Consider the following 25,444-nt stretch of genomic DNA (forward strand, 5'->3'; position numbering starts at 1 on the left):
ATGGCGTACAGGTGGCATTCCTTCAGGAAACGCACCTTCAGGGTAAGGCGGCCGAAAAGGTGGGCAAACAATGGGCGGGGGTGAGACTGGCTACGAAATACTCTTCCTATGCAAGAGGGGTGATGATCCTGATAAAGAGAAATGTTCCCTTTGAAATTATGCATGAAGACATTGACCTGAATGGTAGATACATCATAGTACAGGGTAAATTATGTGGCACACTGATAACTCTGCTCAATGTTTATGGACCAAATGTGGATGACCCTGATTTTTATGTAACTCTCTGGAACAAGCTATATTCACTTGCACCTTCGGCTATCATTTGTGGGGGGGATTGGAACGTCACTCTGGATTCAGACCTAGATAGGAAACAAGACAGAACTCCTGTGCGTAAGAAGGCAGTGGATGCGGTGTGCGAGGGCATGGATGGGTTGCGACTGCTGGATGTATGGAGACTACGTAACCCGACTAAGCGGGAGGGCACCTGCTACACCTCAGCACATGATACATGGTCGCGATTGGACTACTGGCTAATGACACGAGATGTCAGTGGTTGGGTGGTGAGTGCTGACCATCTACCTCGTACTATCTCTGATCATGCGCCCGTCACACTGGTGCTGCAGCTCCCATCTCATGTCCCCACTCCTTTCACCTGGCGACTTTCCTCTGGGGTGCTGACAGATCAGGTGTTGTCTGAGAGACTGAGGCAGATAATTGAGGAGTTTTTTACTAACAACGTGGGATCTGTAGACAAAATGGGTACGGTCTGGGAGGCCTTCAAGGTGACGGTGAGGGGTGCGTGCATTGGGCTGAGGTCAGGGGTGCTCACGTCCATTAGGGGCTCCATGACCAGGTTAGAAAGAGAGTTACTGATTCTGGAGCGGCAACTAGAGGAGGGGGTGAATGGCACGGTCCTTGCTGACATTCGAACGAAGGTGGACGAATATAACGATCTGGCAGAACAGGAGGTAAAATTCCTCTCCAAGAAAGCCACAGCTAGGTATTATGGCGAAGGGGGCAGACCAGGCAAGGGCCTGGCGGATCGGATCAGGGAGCCATGGGCACGACACTGCACAGTGCAGGAAATTGTGGATCAGGGGAACGTGGTTACTAGCACAGAGGGTATACTGGCCTGCTTCTCCAAACATTATGAGCAACTCTATGCACATAGGGACACAGCAGATGAGGAAGAAGTGAATCAATATTTGGAAGATGTAGCCTTGGTGTGGCTGTCTAGGGGGCAGCAGGAATTCCTTATGCATCACGTAACTGAGGCCGAATTCAGGGATGCAATAGCAGCCCTCCCTAGTGGTAAGGCGGCTGGTACGGATGGCTTACCCTCCGAATTCTATAAAACATATGCAGATTTACTGATCCCGCAGCTGGCACAGGTGTTGGAGGAAGCGTTTGACTGCGGACAATTGCCGGCAACCATGAGGGAGGCACTGCTGGTGGCACTACCTAAACCGGGAAAACCGCCTGATAAGTGTGACTCATATCGCCCCCTTTCACTTATGAACACTGATGTGAAGATAATTGCAAAAGTCCTGGCCACGCGGTTACGGTTACTGCTGCCTGTCATGGTCTTACCGGACCAATCAGGTTTCGTTCCACTCAGATCCACTACACATAATTTAAGGACACTCTTTGCCGTACTGCACCTGCTTAAACCAGAACTGCCTGCAGCCGCGGTCATGCTGGACGCGGCTAAGGCCTTCGATTCGGTGGCATGGAAATACATGATGGCTGTCCTGCACCGGATGGGGGTACCGTTCTTTTTCACGTCACTCATCGCCCTCTTATATACTGCACCCACGGCAAGAGTCAGGGTCAACGGCCACGTATCTTCCTCGTTCCCGATACAGAGGGGAACGAGACAGGGGTGCCCTCTGTCTCCGTTACTGTTTGCCATCATGATGGAACCCCTGGCCTGTATTTTGCGTCAACGGTATGCTGAAGCTGCATTGAAATTCCCGCTTCGAGCTCTGGCGGTGTCAATGTACGCGGATGACATGGTCCTGTATGTTAGGGAACCGGCTCTCCACCTGGAGAACATCCTAAGCGAATTCATTAAGTTTGGTCGACACTCTGGTCTCACTATAAATTGGGACAAATCTGTGATCATGCCGCTCACGGAGGCGACCCGCCAGACCCAGCTGGAGTTCCCCCTGGAATGGGCAACAGAGTCAGTTCGGTATCTGGGGGTCTGGGTGCACAGGGACTGCCAGGAGGTTATCCGGGCCAACTATGGTGTTGCCGTATCTAAACTAGAAGATCAAGTAGCGCGCTGGACTCGACTCCCGTTGACTCTAGCGGACCGAATATCCTTAATTAAAATGGTGGTGTTACCAAAATTTCTCTACCTTTTCATTAATATTCCTATTCTGTTGAAGTCGCATTTCTTTGCAAGGATCAGATCGCTCCGGATAACTCTCACATGGGCTGGCAAGAAACCAAGAGTGACTTGGGAGGTGCTGACCAAACCGTATGCACTGGGAGGGTTCGCCCTGCCGGACATGAGGCTGTATTATCTCTGCGCACAGGCGCATTTTGCGAGTTATTGGTTGAATGCTCCGCCATACACCCCGCACGTGGCACTTGAGGCGAGTGCGGTTCTGCCGTATCCGCTGAGGGCCATGGTAGTTAACGAACACTCGGTTTTTGAGAAGGGAGAGATAGACACAGTGCGGATTACGGCGACAGCTTGGGAACACCTTGGTCGAAGGGCGGCCCGCCTGCCGTTATATGCACCGGCTATGCCGTTACTCTACCACTCTGATATTTCAGTAACTGGTGAGATCGGAGGGTTGCAAGTCTTGAGGGAAGCCGGATTGCAATCCATGGGGGACCTTTTTCCCGGGGCGTCGTTTCTCTCTTTGCAGGCCATGACGGCTGGATCGACTAACACGTGCATGCCTACTTTTATTTATGCCCGACTGCGGGCTGCGATAAAGGATTTGTATCCAACATACCCAGAGGAGCCTCCGACACTCGGGGCATTGCAGTTACTCTACACAGCTAAAGACAGGGCTAAATTGGTCTCTAAACTGTACAAGGCTGCGCAGGAGGATGAGGGAGGGGGGGCAGACCTGGCAAGAGCACGGTGGGATAGAAGTCTTCCTGACCCTCTTAATGATGACGAATGGCATGAGTGTTGCAACATGACGGGAGGATATGTGATAAATGGAAACTTCCGTCTCTTACATTATAAATTTCTGCATCAGTGGTACTACACACCGATTCAACTAGTGAGGTATGGGCTTCGTACTGCTGCACGTTGCGTGAGATGCGGTGCGGATGATGCTGACTTTATACATCTTGCCTGGGGTTGCCCGCGAGTGTATGACTTTTGGAGGGCGGTAACTGAGTGTCTGACGGTTATGACTTCAGTTGAGGTTAAACTCGATGTGCGGCTCTGCCTGTTGGGTATAGCCTCTGGGATGGCAGCACAATCACGACGACTAGTGGTACTGGCGCTCCAATTAGCCAAGAGGAGAGTCGCTATGGGATGGGGGGGAAGGAGGGCACCAGACGTACAACTATGGCTGAAGGATATGGCTTACTGCAGAGATCAACTGCACTGTTATTATGAGGGTCTGCCGGAGAGGTCTCGCCCGCGAGACATATGGGCTCCATTTACGCTGTATGTCTTGTCTCTAGAAGATTCAGATAGCGAAAGGAATACGATTGCTGAATTACCGGAACATGATCATGTATCGGATTGAATGTTGTTCGAAAGCGGTGGAGGTGGCTGCGTTGTGCAATGTGCTCGTGCTGTTGTGCTTCATGTGTACTGGACATTTGCTATGATAGATTGACCAGGCCAGACTGCCTTCTGCTACCCAGCTGAGATCCGAGTATACGATGTAAGAATTGCGATACGTTACCTACGATGGCCACGCACCCTGGGCCGTTTCCTGCAACAGCTAAACCTTGAGCGTTGTGTATGTCCAAATGGTAAGGCTCACTAAGACCAGGAGTGGGAGGGGTGGGAGGGTGTTGGAATTGTTAGTCGGTTGACTTTGTTCTACAAAATCAGAAAATGAGACCGAGATCACATGAGGGCTATACGGCCGACATCATCGTGTGCTCTGACCACTGCAATTGGAACATGTATGGTGCCTACAGGAGCTCAGTCTGGGACTGCAATTGTACCAAAGATGTGTGTTACTGAGATCCACTGTGACTGTATGGTGCACTGATTGCGGCCGGCCCTGCCAGTGGGTTGTAGGCACTCCGCTGTGTTTATTCATAATGTGCAATAAAGGTCTACCAAAAAAAAAAAAAAAAAAAAAAAAAAACACTTGGAACCCCGGTCCCGTACAGAACCGTCTCCCCATCAGCAAGAAACACAGAAGAACATAATAATCGCAATCGCAAGTGGGAAAAAGGCTAAAATTGCAACAATTCAGCATAGCAAAATACAGTACAGTCCGGGTCTCCGCCAGCCAGTCAAGCAAAATCGAGATGAGGGGCACCTTCAACCCTGGCCAGAACGACGAAATCTCTCCAGGCATGACCATCTCCGCGGACACTGTGCAGGCAGAACAAAGGAGCAAGATGGCTGCTCTCGACATGGGAGGGGCAGAAGTGAAGAAGACGAGTGGTCCCAGTCTCCAACAACTGCAGCGGATAAAATGGCGAACCCCCCCTGCCGTGCAGGATGACACACACTCCAGCAGCGCAGAAAAAAGGCTCCAAAGGCAATAATCTCGTAGGGGGCAAACAACTGGAAGGGCGACAAACGGAGCTCTGGCAGCAGTTGTTCAGGCAGAGGCACAATTCCCGGAGCGAGGGGAGACTTTGTAACAATGGCATCGTCAGTAGGGAGACATGCAACATTGTAGCCAGGGACACCTCGATCTTCCGCTCGTACATGCTGCAACATTGTATCCAGTGTAGAAACACACGTGGGCAGCAGGGAGATAGTCAGCCTCGGTCGCATAGTGGAAAAAGTAGCCTCTTCGATCTTTCTCCCCAGCTCTTGAGCATTGCGCCGCCATGTTGCCCGCAAGTCTGTAAGGGCATCAAGGATATCCCCACAAGTCAGAACACTCTGCAGCCCCTGCCGATCCGCTCTGCACTGTGGCACATTACGAGCAGCCTCCGGGTCTAGTGCAGGCAGGTCCACGCAAGCTGGGGACAAGGGAGCAGCCGTCTGTTCATGCTGGAAGGCAGGCGCCATTGTCATCTCCTCCTCGGAACCACCCTGGAGGGAGGGGGGCGGCTCGTTAGAAAAGAACCTTCGTCCCAACATTAAGGAGCACGCAGCTATCAGCACAGGGGCCGTGCGTAGTGGGAGCCCCCCTGTCCCCTGGCAATCAGCAAGCAGTCCCAAGCACCGGTATATCCACAGCCCGTCCTACCGGTTAAGAACTGCAGCGTCCAGCGGCGTCAATCGGCGCAGGGTTCAGGGGGAGTCCCGGTGGTCGGCTAAGTCCGCCAATTTCCATCAAAAACGGCCGGCGGAGACCGCAAATGAACGTGACTGTCACCAGCGCGTTCGTGTCCCCATCTGAGCGCGGTGTAGGAAGGATACAGTCCAGGATTTCAATGAAAAGTCGGACGGCTCGGGGAGCCGGGCGCTCACACGTCCGTCCCGTCCGCCATCTTGGCTCCTCCCTCTGTAAGCATAATCTTGACGTGTTTCTTCCCCTCGACAACTTTCAACAGGCAAATAAAAGACCATCATTGCTAAATTGCAAGGTAAGGCAAGGCCCAAATTTGGCTAAATCAGACGTCTTTATTTGGCCGTACATTAACAAAACAAGCATTTACAATGCAATGGTTTTGCCTTTGTTAAAGTTAGAGCTATTGGCATTGCTCTTGACATTTTTTTTTTTTAACATAAATAAATGGCATTGTCATTTACAATGCCACTAGCTTTATCTCTCGCAAATGACACACACAAACACACACAGCCTCCCCACACACCCACACCCACACAGAGCCCCCCACACACACAGCCACACAGAGCCCCCCACACACACAGCCACACAGAGCCCCCCACACACACAGCCACACAAAGCCCCCCACACACACAGCCACACAAAGCACCCCACACATACAGCCACACAAAGCACCCCACACACACAGCCACACAAAGCACCCCACACACACAGCCACACAGCACAAGCAGGCAACAGGGGCACACGGAGGCACAAGCAGGCAACAGGGGCACACGGAGGCACAAGCAGGCAACAGGGGCACACGGAGGCACAAGCAGGCAACAGGGGCACACGGAGGCACAATCAGGCAACAGGGGCACACGGAGGCACAAGCAGGCAACAGGGGCACACGGAGGACTGATGGAGGGCCCCTGACACGTAGGGGCACTCAGTGGATATCCCGCCCACTCCATCGCGTAGCTGGGGCTGCGTTACACCAGCATCCAGTGTGTGCCATAACTCGAGCTGAGCATCACCACCGTTTCTACTCCCAGACATAGCTCACCTTTCTTTTCTCATGAGTTCGCCCTCTCCCTGTCCTCAGTCTTTCAGTCGTGCGTGTTCTAAAATACACCTTTAGACCATGTCAAAGAACAGCCTTTTCACTCCTTGCAACCTCGCCCTCCAGCGACTCATTTAAAGTACAAGGAAAGTAACCACATTTTCTGCATTCTTTTTACACGTGCACTTCCAGAGAATAAAGAGCACACGGCGCTCAATTTTTCATCTGGATTTAAATGTATCAAAAGCTATAGGTTGTCAGCGAACAAAATGTTAGTACAAATTATGTACGAAAAATAGTTTACCACCTGTACTCCTCAAACCCGCAAATCAGGAAGCAAAGCTTAGCACAAACAAACATTGCACATTGAACTCCATGGCTTTCTGCCTAATACATTAATAAATCCAAATGACATCCAGATATTTGGGGTTCACAAAATGCGAATTAGAAAAATTAGTTAAACCCCCTTTGGCCAAGTATTCGCCTATCAAATGGTTACCCTCTGGACACCTGCTTGTTTCACTTCCTTCCACCGCTCATCAATACGTCATCCCCTAAATTCCCCTCACTTCCCTTCACTACCACACCCTTCTTACATCCCTGTGTCAGCATCACCCTCGAAGCTCAGTAACTCCCTCTCCGCTTTCCCACCTGGTCATTGGTGACTTTCACACCAGAGAAACAACAAGGAAAGGCACGGACAGTGGGAGGGGGGGCGGGAAAGCACACGGACAGCGAAACCCAAAAGCATATGGTGGCAGGAAAAATGTGTCCAATGCTGGCTTTTACTTTGACATATGATTTACATTTTTGTTATTCTTGTCACATACATTGTAGTTGCAGGATTTCTTCCAAGCACAGCTTGTTCCAGTTAGGAGGCAGTGAGATTAGGGGCAAAAGCTGCTGATTTGTTTTCAGGGGAATTGTGGCCATCTATACGAGAAACTGCTTTGAGCGGTGAAATGATGTGTGTGTGTGTGCTTGCGTGCGTGCGTGCGTGCGCGCGCAGAGGTTTGAAATGTGATTAAAAAATTGAGAGATGTTTAGAAAATGGACATTTCGTTAAAACTCTCTTCAAATAAATATTACATATTTTCGCTCTTCCCAAGCACTCTGCCTCTCAACTATTTAAATACATTTCAGCCATTTATGTGTTCGTCATTCGCCTCATCGCAGTCATTTGCAAACGGGATCCCGTGAGGATCTGCTTTGAATGTGACGTCTCGGCCGCTCCATGTTCAGGGGCTCAAACGTGGCCCTGTTAATCTAAGCAAGCAGAAGAAAGTCAGATTCCTCGGGCCACTCCGCTGTATGCTGTAGAAATTGCTCGGTCCCACGGGATTGCACTGGAAGACAGAGGACTTGCAGAGAATACCAACAAGCACCTACGGGCACACAGACAGCGGGAGGGGGGGACGGACAGCGGGAGGGGGGACGGACAGCGGGAGGGGGGTCGGACACGGACAGGGGGGCGGGAACAGCACACGGTCAGCGGGAGGGGGGGCGGGAACGGGCATTCACCTGGACTTCTTCCGGCGGCCGTGGTCGGCATAATGACAAAAACAAACACCCAAAAAAAAAACGAAACTCCGCCCACCGCCCGATGACGATGCAAAAAGGGTGGAGAGGGAAAGAAAATGCAGGAACGCCCACGAATCTGGTCCGGCCATGACGGACAGATCTCTGTTCCAATGGCTAGCCTCCATTTATGAAGCTAGCCAATGGAACAGAGGGCGGGACTAAGCAGTGCACTGTAGAGACATAAGATTTCTCCTGGGGGCGGAGCTAGGAGCTCCGTGCCCCAGGCGAAACCTAAAAAGGCTGTTGGGGTAATAGTGCTTTTTTTTTTTACCTTCCAGTTACCACATCACATAGCTTTTTTAATAGTTTTAGCCATGCTGCTCAGCAGTCACGGTGCTCTACAACATGGTTAGAAGACATTGGCAAAGTCAATAGCTGCCACATAGAAGAGTGGGCGTGTGTATGTGTGTCTGTGTCACTGTGCGTGTGCCTGCGTGTCAGACTTAATGCACAGCTTCCTTGGCAGTTGCACAAGCCTTGGGGTGGAGTGGTCTGCGAAGTAATTTGGCAAGTGCCCTAACTGGCCCCGTCTAACTAAAAAGTTAGACACATTAGTTAACCCTTGCGTGCTGCGGACAGCCCCCGGCCGTCACGGTGGGCGTGTGCGGAGGACGGCCACTCTTTATTTCACGAGCTCAGCGCAAACATTCGGCCAGCGCGCAAGGGGTTAAGGAGGCACTCTGATCGAGTCGGACGTATTGTGATTCTGCCACCGGCCTACCCCCTTCCAGATATAGCCTTGTCGTGGGGAATCGCTCACTAATACATCCACATACAATCATTTTTGGGTCTCCCATTAGTAAAGCGCATTTGATTTTATTAAAAACATATATATAATTTACTGCCTTATTGGGGTTTTAGCCTTTCCTCTTCATCCATTGGTCTAGCATTGTGTCGTTCATTTTGTCTTTCGAGCACTAAAGCACGGGGAGAAGGGTCAGCGCATTTGAGTCATTGGTTAAATTCACTGTAAGTGCCCGCATTTTTCTCTTCACAAGGAGTATACTCACCCACAAAATAGTTTTCTTTAATTCCAGGACTATGATGGCAGTGTGTGCTTTTTTCAGACTATAACATATATTTGCTTTTAGCCAATGTTTCTTTTTAGATTGGCAAGGGTCCAGAAGCTTCCTCAACAATAATATTTTGCAAACACCATGGCACAACAAAGCAAGAAATTGCAAATTCAAAAAGGCGGGCACCCTATGCAGACCTACTAGCTTTTTCAATTCTTATTAAATGAATACGTTTAGGCAAGCACACCTTTGCACACTGCTTTTCATCCTATACATTAATGGAAAGCATAAATGTGGGCAGGCCAAGTTTCTTCTTTGCCTTCTTTCTCCTAAACACGCAGGCCTGGAGGCAGCCATGCACTGACATCACCGAGAAAAAGTGATGTTACAAGGACAGATGGACCATCCCCCGGAGGAAGGCCATACCACCCTCTGTATGCCTGAAGGATATCAGACTAGCATGTGAGTTGCATTATAATGGAGGGGCCAGACATTCTAGGGACATCCTTTCTAAGTGATGAACGGTGGCCCTATGTACACCAATGGGATTTAGTCTGAGCATCAGACAAGAGAACGCCTTGGCAAACACTGCATCATGGGAGTTCGGGTACATCAACAGGGAATATTCACTACGCACTGGCTCTACTGGCAACACAGCATTTGCTACATCTACAGGAAGGCAGGGTAAGATTATACAGTGTAGCAACTATGCATTCACCACACCCAACTCCCTCATCTCTAGAATTTGACAGAGTATCCACAAACAGGGGTCGGAACCCCATTACCCCTTGTTCATAGGCATTAGAATCACTCCAACATTTTCCCAGTTCTCATCTTGATACCGCTTCAGACCTGGAGGCTTCTGAAGTAATCAAGGAGTCCAACTTCAAGAGATCCAAATGTTTTTTCACTCCTCCACGCCCTAAACCAAAATAGAGGCAAGTGCTACAGATGTGACACCCCACATGTAACCCGTGGTTACATGTTTTATGATATGCCATTCTGATACACAACATATATAATAATAGATCTAGCTCTTCCACAAGAGCGATTTCTCAGCTCAAATGGTTTCCAAGAAACACTGCTACACATCTGTGAATTATGACTGCGGTTTGCATGGAAACCGCCATTGTAGAACTAGAGGGCTGCAGAAAAACATCTACAGGCATAGGGCACTCTGTGACGGGTAAACAGGATACCTTCCCGGTAGATGTATGAACACTCCTCCTTCCCAGGCAGAGCAAAGCTGCACAGCCTCCAGGGTCAATGACTTAGGCAGAAGCTGATTACACCTGGTGCAACTTATACCTTGTACAATTACACCTCTGTGCCCTGGATGTACCCTGGCACAAAGCAAAAGGCACTGCATCAACTGTGCACTCCACTCCAAGAAGTCAATCATCATGGAAATCACACAGCCCAGCCGCCATCACAGAGGAGAGACACAACCTGGAAAGTTGCTGATGGATAAGTGGAAAGTAAGAATCCTGTAGGGACAGGCTTTGGTCCATGAGTGATGACCAGGGAAGGGAAAAGATTTAACATCACAACAAATGTATCCAAGAAGTGTCCTTAGAGCAGACCACTTCAGCAGAAACCATGGTGAGACATTTCTTTCTGGGCCTCCATGGGCCCAGAGACGAGGCATGCAGTGAATTCCTTCTTTGTGCCGCCACTCACGTTATTTCTAGCGAGCAGCTTCTTATGAAATATTTTACTGGCATAAATAGAGACGGCAAACCCTCTAATCCACACTAGTGCGCCACAAAATTACTTTTCAAGCAAACAAAATGTTAGATTTCTTAACAACGCATGTACATTAGTTTAAAAATACGTTTGCTCTGTTTCAATCGAAAATTCATTCATTAGGTTGAAGTGGGGTTATCTTGAGAGGAGGTGTCCAGGGTGGACTTGCATCGACTAGATCAGAAGAACAACTTTCAGTGTATGTAAAGGGTCTCCAATGCAGTATAGACAAATGAGCACTCCTGTTTCCATTTTGAAGCAGGACAAACACCGACTGGGATCCGAAATCAACAAGTTTTCCTGCCCCCAACCTAACTGCAGATTACCTCCATTCCATACGACATACTTTCAACCCTTCCTTACTTTTTTGTCAACAGTACTTGGCATTCTGTGACTTGAAAATCCAGATCAGTAACAGCAAAATGCAAGCCAGAGACCTGGGGATGCTCTGTTCGTCTGTTGGCGTGAAAGCCAGGACTGTGAGAGTGGCACATGACGTGGGGTCCTTGCAGCCACAACATGTGCCACCCTCTCGTGTCACTTGCACGGGGTTAGGTACCGGATTCGGTTTTATCCAGATGGTGTGCATCCTTTGTTTGGTTTTGCTCGTGTTATTTGTCTGCCAGTTCGCCCGGCCCTGACATTATTCAGGTTGAGGTTGCCACCAACAGTGCCTTTCATGGAGGTACACAATACCTGGATCTCCTGCTTGCGCAACACAAAGTGTATTGGCCTACTTGTCAGAATGTTAGTATTGCCACAATTTAATTTCCATCTGTCACAAAACTGTCAAGTACATCAGCGGTGACAGGAAGCGCAATATGTAGATTACAGGTGAAAGGAAGGGAAAAGGTTGCACTTAAACGCTTGTGTAAGGTAAAAAAAAACAAAAAAAACGCCTCTGTAAGGTAAAAAAAAAACGCGTTGTGTAAGGTAAAAGAAATGGCAGCCTTGTGTACGGTAAAATAAAATATCACCTTTTGTAAAGTAAAAGAAAACGTAGACCCTTTATTTTCCAACTTTGAGGCTGTCATGAATCGGACATTGTTTTCAGGATGCAAAGGTTGGAGGCAGCCCAAAACAAGTGGGGTCGAGTCTCTTCCCCGCCTCCCTCCCGGGGTGCCGTTCTTACCTGCTGGACGGGGGTGTTGGGCCCCAGAAACCTGCTGGAACCGTTTCAGTAGGGTGAGGGGGCCAGGAGCCGGGTCCGGGTGGAGTGCAGCCGCCGCGCTGAGTCTGTGTCCGGGCTCCGGGGGCGGGTAAGGAGGAAGGCGGCCATGAGGAAACAAGCGGGAGGGGGCGGGAAAGGGGGAGGAGAGACGCTGACGACGGCCGACGACGGCCTTGGAGCAGGAAGGCGGCCATGAGGAAACAAGCGGGAGGGGGCGGGAAAGGGGGAGGAGAGACGGAGCACGAAGGAACAGATTCGACGGCCGGGAAGGCGGGCACCAAGAAACAAGCGGGAGGGGGCGGGAAAGGGGGAGGAGAGACGCTGACGACGGAAGGCGGGTGCCGGCAATGCCGGACCAGAATCGGGGGCGTTCCCGGCGTCGCGTGACGTCGGCAAAAGCCAAAGAATGTCGGGAACGCCCCCGTGTCTGGTCCGGCATTGACGGACAGGCCCCTCATCCAATGGCTAGGCTCCATTTATGGAGCCAGCCAATGAATGACGAGGGCCGACCCAAAGCCACACTACAGTTCTCATCAGGTTTTCGCCTGCGCGAAAAAGATGCGCAGAGCGCATCTTTTTGGCGAGGCAAAACCTAACAAGCATTTACAATGCAATGGTTTTGCCTTTGTTAAAGTTAGAGCTATTGGCATTGCTCTTGACACTCTGAAGCTCCACTCTGCACTCTGAAGCTCCACTCTGAAGCTCCACTCTGAAGCTCCACTCTGAAGCTCCACTCTGAAGCTCCACTCTGAAGCTCCACTCTGAATCTGCACTCTGAAGCTCCACTCTGCACTCTGAAGCTCCACTCTGAATCTGCACTCTGAAGCTCCACTCTGCACTCTGAAGCTCCACTCTGAATCTGCACTCTGAAGCTCCACTCTGAATCTGCACTCTGATGCTCCACTCTGAATCAGCACTCTGAAGCTCCACTCTGAATCTGCACTCTGAAGCTCCACTCTGAATCTGCACTCTGAAGCTCCACTCTGAATCTGCACTCTGATGCTCCACTCTGAATCTGCACTCTGAAGCTCCACTCTGCACTCTGAATCTGCACTCTGCAGCTCCACTCTGAATCTGCAGCTCCACTCTGAATCTGCAGCTCCACTCTGAATCTGCAGCTCCATTCTGAACCTGCAGCTCCACTCTGAATCTGCAGCTCCACTCTGCACTCTGAAGCTCCACTCTGAATCTCCACTCTGAATCTGCACTCTGAATCTCCACTCTGAATCTGCACTCTGAAGCTCCACTCTGAATCTGCACTCTGAAGCTCCACTCTGAATCTGCACTCTGAAGCTCCACTCTGAATCTGCACTCTGATGCTCCACTCTGAATCTGCACTCTGAAGCTCCACTCTGAATCTGCACTCTGAAGCTCCACTCTGAAGCTCCACTCTGAAGCTCCACTCTGAAGCTCCACTCTGAAGCTCCACTCTGAATCTGCACTCTGATGCTCCACTCTGAATCTGCACTCTGAAGCTCCACTCTGAATCTGCACTCTGAAGCTCCACTCTGAAGCTCCACTCTGAAGCTCCACTCTGAAGCTCCACTCTGAAGCTCCACTCTGAATCTGCACTCTGAAGCTCCACTCTGAATCTGCACTCTGAAGCTCCACTCTGCACTCTGAAGCTCCACTCTGAAGCTCCACTCTGAAGCTCCACTCTGAAGCTCCACTCTGAAGCTCCACTCTGAAGCTCCACTCTGAATCTGCACTCTGAAGCTCCACTCTGAATCTGCACTCTGAAGCTCCACTCTGAATCTGCACTCTGAATCTGCACTCTGAATCTGCACTCTGAATCTGCACTCTGAAGCTCCACTCTGAATCTGCACTCTGAAGCTCCACTCTGCACTCTGAAGCTCCACTCTGCACTCTGAAGCTCCACTCTGAAGCTCCACTCTGCACTCTGAAGCTCCACTCTGAAGCTCCACTCTGCACTCTGAAGCTCCACTCTGAATCTGCACTCTGAAGCTCCATCTGTCCAGGGCTTTCGGAGTCAAGGTGAGAATCACGATGCATCTGGAGTCGCTGCCCTCCCGCCCGCCCCTCCCCCCCGCCGATGGATTTATGGCCCACACTTTTATGGTGATCAGTGTGTGATTTATCAGTGCCCACGAAAACAAACACGGCTTCCTGCAGGGAGGTCCCGCGCTATCAGTGGCTTTTGGAGAAAAAAAAATTAGTGTATGGTTTACAAAGAGAGAAGGGGAAGGGAGGGTTCGAGAGCGCAATGGTCGTTATTTTTCATCAAAAAGCTTATTTTTCATCTAAACACAACAACCCTTACGCCGAAAAGCGACCTTTAGTGAGGGTTCTATGCGGTATGACGTCATGGCTACTATGTACTTGGTAGGGTTGTCAAGCGTGGCTGTCGGCTCTCCATCTGGACGCTGGCCCGGCGTGCACGCGGGCGTGAGAGGCCATGCTGACGTGGTTATGCCATTATCGTGGAGATGGGTACGTGGCGGTGGGAGGCAGGCCGGGTTTAAGAGGCCTCTCTCTGCAGATCAAGTGCCGTTTGCGCCGTGAGATAAAAGCTCCCGTTTGCCATTAACGTAGACATCGCTTTAAAGCAGCTCCGCCGGCCTCACTGCGTTAAGATGTTTACCACAGCTGCTTTAAGTGGCCCTGCGTCACGTGGCACGTTCGCTCAGGCCTCCCTTGTTGGGACTTCCGGCTGGCACGCGCATGGAACTGGCAACTCTTCGCATTCCCTAAAGGCCTCTTCCTGCAGCCCACTTTTCTTCCTCATGCCTCCAGAAACTTTCTTGAACAGAGATTTTATCCCTCCTGGTTAGGCCTATGCAGAGCCCGGACATGAAAATCACTTCCATTTTGATGAGAGGCCGAATGTGCAACTAATAGGTTGTGTAGAAACTCTGGATTGGAAATGAACCTTAAAGCGCTGCATTGATCTGAGTGAATCGATTTCACTGTTCTCGAGAAGCGCTGCCTCTGACATCGACTGGTTTAGAGGAGACCCAAACATATACAAGTTAAAAAGAAAGGGAAATGTGTGAACGAAACCAAGATGTTTCGCCTAAAACTCTACCTCGCAAAGGGCTGGCAAATGAAGCTCCCCTTGAACAGGCCTTCCGAACTCCTGCAATGCGCTGGTATCGTATACTGCTATCAGGAAAGGCCAGACTGACACACAGTCATTTTCTCGATGGGCTCTTCGGCATTCTTCCCCCGGGCTGCCGGGGGCGGGCACTTCCGGCCGGCCGCGCTAGGATTGGCCGGCCGGCCAGTCACGGGGCGGGAAACGGGGGAGGAGAGACGCAGAAGTGCCGGCAATGCCGGAACAGATTCGGGGGCGTTCCCGGCTTTCGCCTGACGTCGCGTGACGTCGGCAAAAGCCAAAGAATGTCGGGAACGCCCCCGTGTCTGGTCCGGCATTGACGGACAGGCCCCTCATCCAATGGCTAGGCTCCATTTATGGAGCCAGCCAATGAATGACGAGGGCCGACCCAAAGCCACACTACAGTTCTCATCAGGTTTTCGCCTGCGCGAAAAAGATGCGCAGAGCGCATCTTTTTGGCGAGGCAAAACCTAAAAAGGGACTTCAGGCAATGGCTGGTGACCATCTTTTAATAAGGGTGCATGAAAGCATTGGAACTATTTGAATGTGAGTGCATACAAACGTACAATAAATAGTTAGGGTTGCCACCCGGTCCGTTTTATGCCAGCATGATCAGTATTTTACTTTCCCTGCCAGTACTATAATACGAAAAATCACCTAAAGCTAGTAATTGTACCCTGTCAGTACAAACTACATACTAGTAAACTCTAGAAGAAAACACTTCAAAATGTGTTCTTGAGCTTCTCCCCTAATGACCTTTGACTGATAATTAAAGTAAACAAAGACAGTAAGGGCGTGTTAAAAATTAATTTGGACATTTCAAATAAAATTGTACTTCGGAATCGTGTCCGGGCCTTTGTAGACTGTTAAAACGTAAACAGATGGCGAGTATGCTTCCCTGGGAAAGGTGGAAACCCTAACAGTTGTAAGTACAAGTGCATGAAAAGTGTGCTAGAAAATTAAACAAACAAGTTTAGAAATCCAACTTCTGCGTCAGAGCTTCCAGTTATGGCATAAAAATACTTTGGGAGTATTTGGTTTTCTGCATATGTTTTTTAAAGTTATCTCTGCAAAGATTAGTCTGTTTTGAATACGCGTTGCATAAATGTTTTCTTCACTTCTGAGAATGCATTAGTGTTTGATGTTCATGACAATCCTCTGGAGGATTTTAGACAGCGGGAATCATCTTGGGCTCCTTATGGGTTTATTTCTAAGGTGGACTGTGCTTGCTTAGTGTTTCAAAGCAGACAAGCAGCAGCAAACAGCAAATGCAGCCACTGATAGTATCTGGGCCACAGATGAAGGGGGACATACATGTGGCAATTCGTGCTGGGAGCCCTGGTCTTTGGGGCAGTTGCAGGTGGCATATGTATTTGGTGGGAGACACAGCAATGGTTATTTAATGGATCACCGGAAAGTTAAAGACAAGGGACAAGTAAGGAAAGCTTCTGGATAATTCCTGGTAAAGGTGGCTATTTATTAAGCTGCCAGCTAAATAGACACAATTTTCTACACTATTCACCCAGCACAGTGCATTGTAGGCATAAATTCGTAGTGGTCTCATTCCATGAGTGGCCCACTAGCATTTTAGACACCTACCCAGTGTATTTTGGGGAATGTAGATCCGATTTTTAACAATCTAAACACTGTTTTAAGTGGGGTGGGTCCAGTTAGATCCGGGAGTCTGTAGTTGGCAATGGTTATCACATTTTTCCAAATAGGGACCCATACTTCGAAGTCAGGATAAGGGGATTACACTCCTTGCTAACCCCTGCTCACCCCCTTGGTAGCTTGGCACGAGCAGACAGGCTTATCCCAGAGGCAGTGTGTTAAGCATTTGTGAATATACATAGTAATACAGTGATAACACTACAGATGGACACAAATACAGGTTTTATAAAAAGAAGAATTCTTTATATAGACTTAACAACAAACGAAAAAAATCCACAATACTACACTTAAGATTACTTAAAAGATGATTAAAGTCTCTTAGATCAAGTTGCTGTTAAATGCGACAAAGTTCTCAACAAAGTACCTGGATGCGTAACGCAATAGTGAACAAAAGGCTCGCAACAGGGAAGATGCGTCGGTTCCGTGATCCGGGGTAACGGTTGCGTCCTGCCTCAATGCTTGCGCAGAGTAGGGGACTTGTCGTGAGCCTTACCGGCGGAGGTGATGCGTAGATTCTCGGCTTGCGGGCCCGTTGCGATGCGCAAGATAGCGCCTTGATGCGATGATCCAGTTGCGATGCGAGAAGATGGCGCCCTTGATGCGGCGATGCGATGACGATGACACCCTGGCAGCATTGCGACGACTCTGTACTTTGGAGCCGCTACAGGCCCTGTGTCACACTTCTCTGGTGATGCGATGACGACTCTCACGATGGCGTCACGCTTCTCTGGTGATGCAACAGCAGACAGCTTCGATGAACAAACGCTTCCAGGGAGATGCGGCGAAGGCTCGCTTTTCCAGCGTTGCGACGATTTCAGCTGCGGCGGCGACAAGCGTCTTCTCGATGCGTCGCGCTTCCAGCTCCCAGCGGCATGCAAGTGACTGGAGTCAGAATTCCCAGCAAGGAAATTCAGGAGGGAGCTGGTGGTGAAGTCTTTTGGCCCTGAGACTTCAGCAGGAGGCAAGCACAGTTCAAACCCTTGGAGAATATTCTGTAGATGAAAGTCCTTACAAAGTTCCTTCTCCTTTGCCTTGGCAATGAAGCAACCACTGCAGGCCAACCCAGCAAACAGCACACTGGCAGAGGGGCAGTCCAAACTCCTGCAGCTTCCTTGGTTCTTCTCCTTGGCAGAAAGGTTTCTTGTTCCAGAAGTGATCTAAAGTCTGTGGGACTGGGTCCCAATATTTATACCCCAAAATCCTGTGTTCTCTGAAGGCAGAGAGGCCTCTGCCTAGTTTAAACCAGTTCCTGAGGATTTTGTTGACATGACTCTTCTCTTCCTTTTTACTGTGCAGGGCAGAGACATCAGACGCCCCACAGGAGGTGGAGCCAGCACAGGGGAGGGAAGATCCAGCTCTGGAGCACTCTGTTGACAGGATTCCTCTTCTCCTTTCACTGTGCAGGGCAGAGACATCAGGCAAGCCACAGGGGGTGCAGCCAGCATTGTAGAGAACAGGCCCAGCCCTATTCAGGTCCCAGGTGCACTCTCCCCCTCCCATCTGGATGTAAATCTCTCTATTCACCACTAGGCAAGCAAATACCTACTTTCTAAAAGTGGTGTTTGCAAACACAGAATATTAAAATAAACTTTACTAAAAGATGTATTTTATTATTCTGAGTTCAGGCATAATAAACTCGAATTTCTACCATGTTCCCGAGTCAGTTAGGATTATAAGAATGTAATAATTTTCACTGCCCATTCTGGCCTATGAGAACAGGTAGCCTTCAATAGTGAAAAACGATAATGGAAAGGGGAGACCACTCGGTCCCCCCGAACGTATGGATGGGTGCCCCGATCCCCCGGGAAACCATTATGGGCGGGGGCGTGACCCGGCTGGTATGCCCGAAGCGGCGTAGCCAGAGCACGCCCCTCCCGCCCAAAAGAGGTTGTCCTAGACACCCGTCCGGAAGTCCGTGCACGATGGGCGTGCTTGAGGCGGGTCCCCGCCCTCCCGCAGCTGGATAAATAGTGCGGGCATCCAACAAAGCTTCCTCTTGTTCCTGTGCTCTAAAGGCTGCACCACTCGTCGCGCGTGAGCCCTCAAGGGAACAAGCAGCCCTTCCTGTAAAAACCAGCTGTCTATTCAACACAACCCAGCGGTGGCCGCCAAAAAGATAGCGAAAGAAGTTAGCTTGAGGCGAGTGTCAGGACCATTTGGCGGCCCACCGGTAGCGGATTTTGTGTGTTCACCCTTAGGAGTGGTTCCGAAGAAAGACCGGGGGGAGTATAGACTCATCCACAATCTGTCGGCCCCGAGGGGGGCCTCAGTAAATGAAGCTATTGACCCCGAGGTATGCTCAGTGAAGTATGCATCGTTTGATGACGCAGTCGTAATGTTGAATCGCCTGGGCCCCGGTGCATTGTTGGCTAAATCAGACATTGAATCTGCATTCAGGTTACTCCCAGTACACCCTCAAGACCAGCGGCTGCTGGGATTCACGTTCCAGGGGAAATTCTACATGGATAAATGCATGCCCATGGGTTGTTCGATTTCATGTGCTTATTTTGAAATGTTTAGCTCCTTTTTGGAATGGGTGTTCACAGAGGCCACCGGCCATAGACAGGTGATAAACTATTTGGATGATTTCCTCTTTCTGGTCCCAGCGGGCACTCAGGACTGTGCGCAGGCATTGCAGGACTTCTGCGTGCTCATGCGGGGTTTTGGGGTCCCATTGGCACCAGGTAAGACGGTGGGGCCGTCTACCTCCCTCGAGTCTCTGGGTATAGAACTAGACTCAGAGGAGGGATGTTTCCGCCTGCCGGATGAGAAGCTGGCCAAGTTTAGGGCCTCCCTGGTACAATGTCTCCGAACAGAGAAGGTGACCCTACACCAGTTACAACAGACAGTGGGTCAGCTTAACTTTGCATTGAGGGTGATGCCGATGGCTCGCCCTTTCTCGCGTTCCATAGCGCAGGCTATGGTGGGCCTTAAGGAGGGACACCACCGCACTAGACTGTCGGCAGAGGTTCGCCAGGACATGCTTATTTGGCTGGCATTTCTGGAGGACTTCAACGGTCGAGTGGTGTGGAACAAACCCCCAGCCTCGTCGGAGGAGCTCGGCTTATGGACCGACTCGGCGGGGAGCATGGGGTTTGGCGCAATTTTCGGTACCCAGTGGTCGGCACAAACATGGCCGGCGTGGTGGCACTCAAGCGGCCTAACAGGTAACATTGGTTTCTTGGAGCTATTCCCCATCTGGGTGGCTCTGATGGCATGGCCAGAAGACTTTAGGGACCGCTCAGTGGTATTCTGGTCAGATAACATGACAGTGGTCGAGTGCATTAATCACCAGGCAGCAAGCTGCAAATGGATCCTACGACTGTTGAAGGAAATTGTATTGCGATGCATGAGATTAAACGTACAGTTCAGGGCAAAACATGTGCCGGGTGTACTGAATAATGCAGCTGATGCACTCTCTCGTTCAAAAATGCAGGCTTTCAGGGGTTATCTACCCACAGCGGTGCTAGTGGCGGCACCTTTCCTCGAAGCACTATGGCAGATCGGTGCCCTGGACTACAAGACCTCGTGGCGGCCAGTCTAGCGCCAAGGACGAGGAAAGCTTATGAAGGGGCGTTCCGTTCATACTGCGCCTTTCTGGGGCCAGTAGGGGAGCATAGATGGTGGCGGGAGGAGTCTTTGCTCCAATTTTTGGTGGCACTTCATAGAGAAGGCTGGTGGGCGGCAACCGCCAACAGGTATAGGGCCGCCTTATCATTTATGGCGCAGCTCCACGGGGTAAGGGACCCGACAAATTCCTTCATAGTCAAGAAGGCCCTCCGCGAATGGCGGCGCCTGGAGGATCGCAGACAGGATAACAGGCACCCGATTAGGTTGGATAAATTGACCACCTTACTGGCAAAACTAGATGAGACATGCTCCTCACCGAGCGAGGTAACACTGTTCCGAGCAGCTTTCGCATTGGCGTTCTATGGGGCCCTGCGGGTGAGTGAACTAGTGGCAGGAAACAAGAAAGATGTGGAAGGAGGTCTACGCAGGGAGCACGTCCAAGTAAGGGGCGATTCTTTGCTGATCTCGATAACCAGGTCAAAAAAAGACCAGGAGGCCCTGGGGAATAGTGTGGTGTTGCAGCGCGCACGAGGGAATCCCGGTTGTCCAGTTGGGCATGTGGAGGCCTACCTGAAACAGAGGTTGACAACATGGGGGGGTGCCCTGCTTAGACACATGGACGGCACCCCATTGACGAGATTTCAATTCCAGAGGGTGCTGGCAATTACGATTGCAGCGGCGGGCTTGAACCCGGGTGATTTTGGGACCCACTCATTTAGAATAGGGGCCGCTATGAAAGCTACGGCTCGGGGTCTGTGGGCGGACGAGGTGAAACAAATAGGCCGTTGGTCCTCGAACTGTTTCAAGAGGTATGTGCGACTGCACATGTTGTAAAAAGCTGATGAACTGCACTCACGCTTATTGTCTTTTGTTTGGATTACAGTTTCGCAAGCCTGTCACGCGGGGTGGAAATTGGGATCGGCCCAGCATCAGCTGACCAGCGGGAAGGGATCACCGTTTGGAGATTAAGTGGTCTGGGTCGTGGGCCACTCATACGTGAGGCATGCCGGGGACATATTCAAAGCAGGTGATGCGATCCACGCATCTGAGGAATATGGGTTCAGAGTGACCTTCCATGGGAAGGGAGGCATCTGTATTGACCAATTGCAAAAATTTGTGGAGGAACTCTTAGGGCGGCACAGGTCACCGCCATCTATAGTCATAGTGCACGTGGGGGGCAATGACTTGGTGAGACTGGTAAGACGGGTGTTAGTTGAGCACATATTGTCTGCAGTTAGCTGGTTGGCTAAGAGGCTCCCTGGGTGTATGATTGCCTGGTCCCACATGATTCCCAGGAGAATATGGCGGGGGGGTTGTCTATGGCAGCGTTGAACCACTCGGTAAAGAGGGTAAACAACAAGATTGAGAAACTGTTTCGCTCCGCTCATCTCCAATGCATTTCCCATGGGTGTATTAGGGGGGATCACTGTTATTTGAATGATGGGGTCCATCTGTCCAGGGCTGGGAATGAATTACTCATAGGAGACTTCGTAGCTTGGCTAGTGGGTTTGAGGAGGCATGACCTATAGGAGGTGTGGGGGGGCCAGATAGTCGGTCAACTATCTGGCCTGTTGCGGTAAGGTCATGATCGGTGAGCAGTGATTTCAAGGTCCCTAGTGGAGGTGCCACCCATTATGGATGGGAGCGCCCGGGGGGAGGTGGCCATTGGCGGGGGGCTTGACCCGGCTGGTATGCCCGAAGCGGCGTAGCCGGAGCACGCCCCTCCCGCCCAAAAGAGGTTGTCCTAGACACCCGCCCGGAAGTCCGTGCACTGATGGGCATGCTTGAGGCGGGTCCACGCCCTCCCGCAGCTGGATAAATAGTGCGGGAATCCAACAAAGCTTCCTCTTGTTCCTGTGCTCTGAAGGCTGCACCACTCGTCACGCGTGAGCCCTCAAGGGAACAAGCTGCACTTTTTGACCCACCCACCAGCCCCTTGTTGCAGATTTTGTGAAATAAAGAAATATTCTCGGTTATTATTTTGATGTAATAAAAGTATGACAGTGATTTTTTGCATCATGAATGTATGACGAGGTATGCATATAATTGAATACTTGCTTGTAGGCCTTTTTTCCTTTGTAGAGACGTAAAGGATTGGATTCAATAAAGATTGTGTTTTGCTTTAGGACTTTTTCCCTTTGTCGCAATGTTGAAGTCGGTGAATTATCAAACTGTTGCAGATTTAGGCATAGTTTTCTTTCCTTAGTAGGTAAAACAACTGTTGTATTTATTTTTTGGTCGGGCGGTAAGGTCATGATCGGTGAGCAGTGATTTCAAGGTCCCTAGGGGGGGCGCCACCCATTATGGATGGGAGCGCCCGGGGAGAAGCGGCCATTGGCCCCTCCCACGGGGGGCGGCACCCACTACGGATGGGTCGCCCAGGGGGAGACGGCCATAGGCCCCTCCCAGGGGAGATGGCTATATGCCCCTCCCACGAATTTCCCGTGGGCCGGATATCCGCTCCGGCGGAAGAGAGTGTGGGGAAGGGGGGGAGTCCACGCTGTCCTTCTTATGGATACCTCGCACGGGAACTCGGACGACCTTAAGATGGCGTCGAGTGAAAGGGGGCCCCCACGACAAGGGAAGTTACAGTTGGCTGCGAGGGTAAAGTCCTCTGCGCATGCGCTACTCACACCGTGAGGGCGGGAAGTTGGTGATAGGGATCTGACACCGGTTAAGACCTTGCCGTTGGCCCTTAATGCTAGGTTGTACAAATTCAAAAATGTAATGCATTTATCAGGATGCTAGACTCGGCTAGGAAACCTTTGTATTAGAGATTTGTTAAGGTTAGCCTGAAAAACCTGTCTTCATCAAAATGTAATTGAAGTTGAATTTGTACATGATTCCTGAAACGTTTTTAATTTAAAGTTTAAAATTTTGTTTCATATTTTAATAAATACAGCCGGGGGGGTCGTGAGGCCCCCCCCCCGCCTTCCAAAAGTTTAAATCTGTGTCTGTCTCCTCCCATGAGGTATGATGTTGGGAGGGGTGGCGGACATCCCGGCCCATATGGCTGTAATTCACTATTAGAACATGCTACACACACCAGAGCATGTCCTACCTTATACTTACAATGCACCCTGCCCTTGGGCCTACCATAGGGGTGTCTAATATGAAGCAAAGGGTAGGTTTAAGGACTGGCAAGTGGGTGCATTTGTCCAAGTCGACATGGCAGTGCTAGACTGCCCACAGGCCTTGCAATGGCAGGCCTGAGACACACTTTACAAGCTGCTTCTGTGGGTGGCACAATCCGTTCAGCAAACCTACCAGCAGCATTTGATTTACAAGGGGATAGAACGCAAAAGCTGCCACTTACCCGGGAGGACGCCGCCATCGCCAGGAGTCATTGGAACGTTGTTGAACCGCGCTGCCGCCCCGGGACTACAATTCCCGGTTGCCTCAGCGGCGGCGCGCTCTGCTGACACCGCGCCAGCGCCAGGAGGCGCACATAAGCAGAGCTGAGCCCAGCGGAGTGGGGGAGAGAACGCAAAAGCTGCCACTTACCCGGGAGGACGCCGCCATCGGCAGGAGTCATCGGAACGTTGTTAAACCGCGCCGCCGCCCCGGGACTACAATTCCCAGTTGCCTCAGCGGTGGCGCGCTCTGCTGACACCGCGCCAGCGCCAGGAGGCGCCCATAAGCAGAGCTGAGCCCCGCTTCGCAGGACGAGCCGGGTGAAGCCCGGGCCAAGGGTGGGCCCGTTTAAGCCCGTTAAAGACCGGTGAAGGCCGGGTCGGGCTACCCCCCTTCCATTTGCTGCACAATCTGCCCTAGTGAGTACTTTGTCACCTGTTTATTCTTAGAAGATATTGTGTTTCCTTTTTTGTATGCCGCCCAAGGAAGTCAAGGGGAAAACGGACACTGCCAATTTTACTGGTGCCATGGACCATTTTATAACCAGGATGAACTGTGTTGTTGACGAGGGGATTACTATGATGCAGCGACGTGTTTCTCAGGAGCTGGCTATTGCAAGAAGGTCTTCAATGGGACACATTGCGAATGCGCAGACTCCTGTCATCCTAAATGTTAATAGTGGTTTAAGTGTTTCCCCAATCTTAGAACTCCCCACCCCACAGCTCCCCATTTGCAATTTATCTCGGGCCTCAACCAGTAGCCAGTCCACGGCCTCAGATTCATTGCTGATATCCCCCCAAAAGTTTCCTTCGGTGCCTAATATTGTTAAGGTGCATAATACTAGGCAACAGTGTGGGAGGGATCCAGGAGCAATCCCTAAAAACAATCAAGGAATAGTAAGTAATATTGGTGGGAGGAAAAGGAAAACCAGAAAAGTTACGAAAGAGAATCCTGTCAACCCGGAGCGGGCTGCTGCAAACCCCGCCCCGGGCTCAGCTGATTCCTCGCTGCCGAGCAGGGAGAGCCAGGCAACCGATGGGTTACCTAGTCAAAGGGAACTGGAGGGGGTGCAGGAGGCTGAGTCTAAGGCCATCTATGAGACTCTCAAGCTCCTTCTAGCGCCATTAGAGGACAGGCTGAGTAAGATCGAGGTCCATCTAAAAAGGATTGAACGTGACATTAAGGGAATTGTAGAACCCCCTATGGGAGATAATTCTTCTACAGCTACTAAATTATTAGTTAAAACCCATAGAGGAAAGTCTGTTGCCTTAGCTCCCGCCACGCACAAAGAAACAATAGTTTCTAATACGTCCAATTTGGCTTCATCAGCACCTGTAGCCACACCCCCTGTAATGGATAAAGCACCTGCCACTACTAATAGATCTTGCCAGCAAAAACATAATACAGCTCAAGACATGCCAGATGGGGATGTCCTCACCACTCAATCTAAAATAGGGAAGAACATCTTAAATTTACCTCCGGAGGTTTGCCCACTTGTGGTTGTTCTAGCTGGCGTACCAAAGTTGGGCAAAAATGAGGTTGAAAGCCCCGCAAAACTATGGAATAGGGTCGTACACTGGTTAAATATGAATCGACCCCTGCCCCCGCAGCTTGATGGTAAAATACTTATGATCCGGAAGGTTCCATGGGTGGGTCATCTGGCTAAAAACATAAGGGGCGACTGTATTTTGATAAACTTTAACAACACAGGAGTTGTTGATTACATTTGTAATTGCAGATACCCTAGTACAGGAACGACCATTCACTCTCTCCCACTCATTTACTTTTAACCCCCAGGTTATTTTACCT

General features: G+C 50.5%; 1 protein-coding gene across 1 annotated transcript in view; it reads right to left on the reverse strand.

The window, feature by feature from the left end:
* The window catches only part of LOC147726768 (baculoviral IAP repeat-containing protein 1-like), a 1,009,320-nt gene that overhangs the window by 743,904 nt on the left and 239,972 nt on the right, over positions 1-25,444 (reverse strand). The window lies entirely within an intron of this gene.

Source organism: Lissotriton vulgaris, chromosome 3_1 (assembly GCF_964263255.1).
Source record: "Lissotriton vulgaris chromosome 3_1, aLisVul1.2, whole genome shotgun sequence".
Lineage (NCBI taxonomy): Eukaryota > Metazoa > Chordata > Amphibia > Caudata > Salamandridae > Lissotriton > Lissotriton vulgaris.